This window comes from Herpailurus yagouaroundi, unplaced genomic scaffold (genome assembly GCF_014898765.1).
Source record: "Herpailurus yagouaroundi ecotype Mexico unplaced genomic scaffold, PumYag 161, whole genome shotgun sequence".
NCBI lineage: Eukaryota > Metazoa > Chordata > Mammalia > Carnivora > Felidae > Herpailurus > Herpailurus yagouaroundi.
In genome coordinates this window covers 13050500-13055271 of record NW_024412402.1, presented here as the reverse complement: position 1 = coordinate 13055271, position 4772 = coordinate 13050500, and the positions used below count along the sequence as shown (strand labels likewise).

Genomic DNA, 4772 nt, shown 5'->3' with positions numbered 1-4772 from the left:
TGGAGTCCTCGGCGGTGCCTTCAGGTCCAGTGGCCAGGGACCAGGGTGGGCCTCGGCGACCAGAGCTGGTGATGCACAGGTACTCAGTTGTGGGGACCAGCTACAAACGCCCTGTAGTGGCAGCGGTTGGATCAGACTTGGTGGTGGTGGCCAGGGCCAGCAGCAAGGTACCATGGCCAAGTGCGAGTACATTTGCAGCTGCAGGGGCTCTGGCTGTCAGCATGCACTCCGTAGCTGCAGCGTCTCCCTGTGGGCACAGCAGAGCAGTATATAAGCCAGTGACGGGAGTTAGCCTGGAGGCACACACACGCGTCGTTAGAGGGGCTAGCTGCGGGGGAGCCCCCTGGTGCAGGCCAGTGCCGGGCGACGGGGCTGGATCCAGGCCCATCAGCAGCCGTCAGGGCCCTGGCTGTTGGTGTTCACTCTAGTGACCGTAAGATCTCTCCGGGCGTGCCAGCATGTGCTGGCAGAGGCTGGCGGTGGAAATCAGGCCGGCAGCATGTAGGTGCACAGCTGGAGGGGCTAGCTAGCTCCAAATGTGCACACAGCGGCGAGGGGTCAGCCTCCAGCACCTAGGCTGTGTCGTGTACTCGCACAGCCACAGAGGCCAGGGCTGGCTGCCAGCATGGATAGCAGTTCCGGAAGGGAGTGGGACTGGGGACAGAGTTATGGGGGCATCAGGCAGCTGGCATCCGTGATTTGGAAAACCTTCCGGGGAAACCCTCAGTGGTGAAATCTGTAGGGGTCCGCGGTGGCTGTGTCGGTCATTGGTTTCTTCAGTGGCAAAAGCTACTGCTGTCCTCTGCAGAGCAGGTCACTGGGAACCACAGTCACTTCTGCTGTGTGGCTACTGCAGGCAGCTCTGCTCTTTTTTGTTCCTAGCTACCTCCATTGTGTCTCAGCCTTTTCAGTCTCTGGGTGGGATGAGACCAAAGTGGGTTCTTTGTGCAGTGCCCCAAAAGACTGGGGGAGCTGGTCGCTCTCCCTGCTCTCCCTTTGCCTTTGAGGGAACACTCAGTGCTGTGCAGTATTGGCCTGGGGGATGGGATGATGCAGGCAAAGCAGTCCTATTCTTTCTTTTTTGTGTGGTTGTTCTCAGGTTTTGTTCCACTGTGTTGCTTGCTGAAGTTCAAGTGGACCCTGAACTTGATCAGAGCCATTTTTGTTTGTGGATAGCCAGCTGTTGATCTTTATGGGTGGATGGAGGGTGGGGTCTCCTACTCTGCCGTGGTGGTGATGACACTCAGCTTAGTTTTTTATTTTCTTTTTAAAACAAGCTCTGGCTAGTTTTATTAAAGAGAAATTTTGTACCATTTACTTTTCACCAGTCTGTTCTGGCATGTTTCCAATGCTATCAGAATCACCTGGATCAATGGTAGCCAGTGTGCACATTGACAATATTTCCCGCATGCTGTGCCCAGTCCAGTATGATTGCCACTGTAGTGATGGACACCAGTTTTGGCCAACATGGCAGAGTGTTCTATTTCAGATCTCCTCAAAGCTGGGCAGTTGCTGGTGAGGATGACCAGAGTTTCGCTTTGCCATGTCTGATCATTTTCAGACTCTGCTTGTACCCCAGCACGTACTTTCCACTTTCATAACGATCTGGAGCCTAGAATTTATGGACTCCAGTGACATTTTTGTCTTCTTTGTGGCCGCCATATTCCTGCCTTAGGTGTGGGGTGGCCCCAATCTAGAACATACAGAGGGCAGGATAGGAAGTTTAGGATTGGAGCTCCAAGTGGCAACTTTCTGGGCTCCCCACGCTGCCTAAACCGCAGCCCCGCAGACTCAAGCCCAGCTTAATTATTCTTAACAGTAACTTGGCACCTCTTCTAAAAATGAGTCATTTGTTTTCTAGCATGCTTTTAAAAACATCTCATTATAGAATTAACACAGACTAATTAGAAAAAAAAATGGAATGTATAGAAAAGCAAAAGGAAGAAAATGAAGCTGTCTGCAATCTAACATTTGGGAATAGCTACTGTTAAACATGTGGTACATTTTTCTTTTATTCTTTGTAAGTGCTCCTGTTAAAATATAAATTTTATGTAGCTCATACAGATCTTGTTTCCCAGATGAAACATAATGTGGATTTTTATAAGGGGCAAAATATCCTTCACAAACTCTATTAAAAACATTTTTTAATGTTTATCTATTTTTGGGAGAGAGATGGAGACAGAGCATGAGCAGGGGAAGGGCAGACAGAGGAGACACAGAATCCAAAGGAGACTCCAGGCTGTGAGCTGTCAGCATAGAGCCCAGCACAGGGCTTGAACCCACAAACTGTGAGATCATAATCTGAGCTGAAGTCAGACGCTCAACTGAGCCACCCAGGCGCCTCCACAAACTCCATTTTAACGACTGTGTGGTTATTTATTTACACAACCATTAAATACTTCTTATACATCTTATGTCAGTTTCTAATTGCTCGCAAGTTTAGGTACAAACTTAGCATGGCTTCCAGGACTATTCTTAAACTTTGCCTTGCCTCACATCATGCTTTTTTTTTTTTTTTTAATTTTTATTTAATTTTTTTTTTTAATTTAAATCCAAGTTAGCATATAGTGCAACAGTGATTTCAGGAGTAGATTCCTTAATGCCCCTTACCATTTAGCACATCCCCACTCCCACAACCCCTCTAGTAACCCTCTGTTTGTTCTCCATATTTAAAGAGTCTCTTGTGTTTTGTCCCCCTCCTTGTTTTTATATTATTTTTCCTTCCCTTCCCTTCCCTTATGTTCATTCTTTTGTATCTTAAAGTCCTCATATGAGTGAAATCATATGATATTTGTCTTTCTTTGACTAATTTCACTTAGCATAATACCCTCTAGTTCTATCCACATAGTTGCGAATGGCAAGATTTCATTCTTTTTGATTGCCAAGTAATACTCCATTGTGTGTGTGCGCGTGCGCGCGCGCACACACACACACACACACACACACACACCCCACATCTTCTTTATCCATTCATCCATTCATCCATTGGTGGACATTTGGGCTCTTCCCATACTTTGGCTGTTGTTGATAGTGCTGCTATAAACATTGGGGTCCATGTGTCCCTTTGAAACAGCACACCTGTATCCCTTGGATAAATACCTAGTAGTGCAATTGCTGGTTCGTAAGGTAGTTCTATTTTTAATTTTTTGAGGCACCTCCATTCTGTTTTCCAGAGTGGCTGCACCAGTCTGCATTCCCACCAGCAATACAAAAGAGATCCTCTTTCTCCACGTCCTGGCCAATGACTTTTGTTGCCTGAGTTGTTAATGTTAGCCATTCTGACAGGTGTGAGGTGGTATCTCATTGTGGTTTTGATTTGTATTTCCCTGGTGATGAGTGATGTGGAGCATTTTTTCATGTGTCGGTTGGCCATCTGGATGTTGTCTTTGGAGAAGTGTCTATTCATGTCTTTTGCCCATTTCTTCACTGGATTATTTGTTTTTTGGGTGTTGAGTTTGATAAGTTCTTTATAGATTTTGGGTACTAACCCTTTATCTGATATGTCATTTGCAAATATCTTCTCCCATTCCATCGGTTGCCTTTTTGTTTTGCTGATTGTTCCCTTTGCTGTGCAGAAGCTTTTTATTTTGATGAGGTCCCAATAGTTAATTTTTGCTTTTGTTTCCCTTGCCTCTGGAGATGTGTTGAGTAAGAAGTTGCTGTGGCCGTGGTCAAAGAGGCTTTTGCCTGCTTTCTCCTCGAGGATTTTGATGGCTTCCTGTCTTTCATCCATTTTGAGTTTATTTTTGTGTATGGTGTAAGAAGAATGGTCCAGGTTCATTTTTCTGCATGCCACTGTCCAGTTTTCCCAGCACCACTTGCTGAAAAGACTGTCTTTATTCCATTGGATATTCTTTCCTGCTCTTCAAAGATTGTTGGCCATATGTTTGTGGGTCCATTTCTGGGTTCTCTATTCTGTTCCATTGATCTGAGTGTCTGTTCTTGTGCCAGTACCATACTGTCTTGATGATTACAGCTTTGTAATACAGATTGAAGTCCGACCTCATGCTTTTCTCCTTCACATTTTAGACTTCAGCTATACGTACTTTCCATGCATCATATTCTCTCATCTCCTGGGCTCTGCCCCTGCTCATCATTCTAACACATTTTTATTCTTTTTCTTCTCCATTCCCTCTCTCCACTTCTCCTACTCTTTTTTTCTAATTAACACCTATTAATCTTTGATGAAGGGAGGGTGTGTAGATATAAAAATAGAGGGAGGCCTAGGATGAAGTCCTGGATACCTCATTTATAAAAGGAGAAAACCAGGAGAAGGATGTTTAAAAAAAAAAAAAAATGAGAACTGGCCAAAGAGGAAACCCAGGAGAATATAGCATCACAGAAAGTAAGCAAGGAAATGTCAAAATTTAGAGACCAACAGAACAGAGTCCATAAATAGACCCATGCGTATACTGTCAGTTGATTTTGACAAAAGAAATAAGGTAACTGAAGGAAGAAAAAAACCTCTTTTCAACAAAGGGGGCTGGAACAACCACATATCCATTAGAAAGGAAGAACTTTAACTTTGACCTCACACCACATATAAATATTAAAATAAATCGTGGACCAAAATGTAAGCATTAAACTACAAAACTTCTAGATGAAAACATGGAATATAATCTTTTGAGATTTTGGAGTGGGCAAATAATTCTTAGGACACAAAAGCATGAATCATAAGAAAACATTTCATAAAATGAGCTTCATCAAAATTAAAACTTCTTGAACTCCATTAAGAAAATGAAAAGACAGTGGGGCACATGGGTAGCTCAGTC

At 44.2% G+C, this 4772-nt stretch overlaps 1 pseudogene; it reads right to left on the bottom strand.

The window, feature by feature from the left end:
• Window positions 1-1269: 1269 nt before the first annotated feature.
• Window positions 1270-2196, bottom strand: LOC121035541 (60S ribosomal protein L30-like; annotated as a pseudogene).
• Window positions 2197-4772: the final 2576 nt, after the last annotated feature.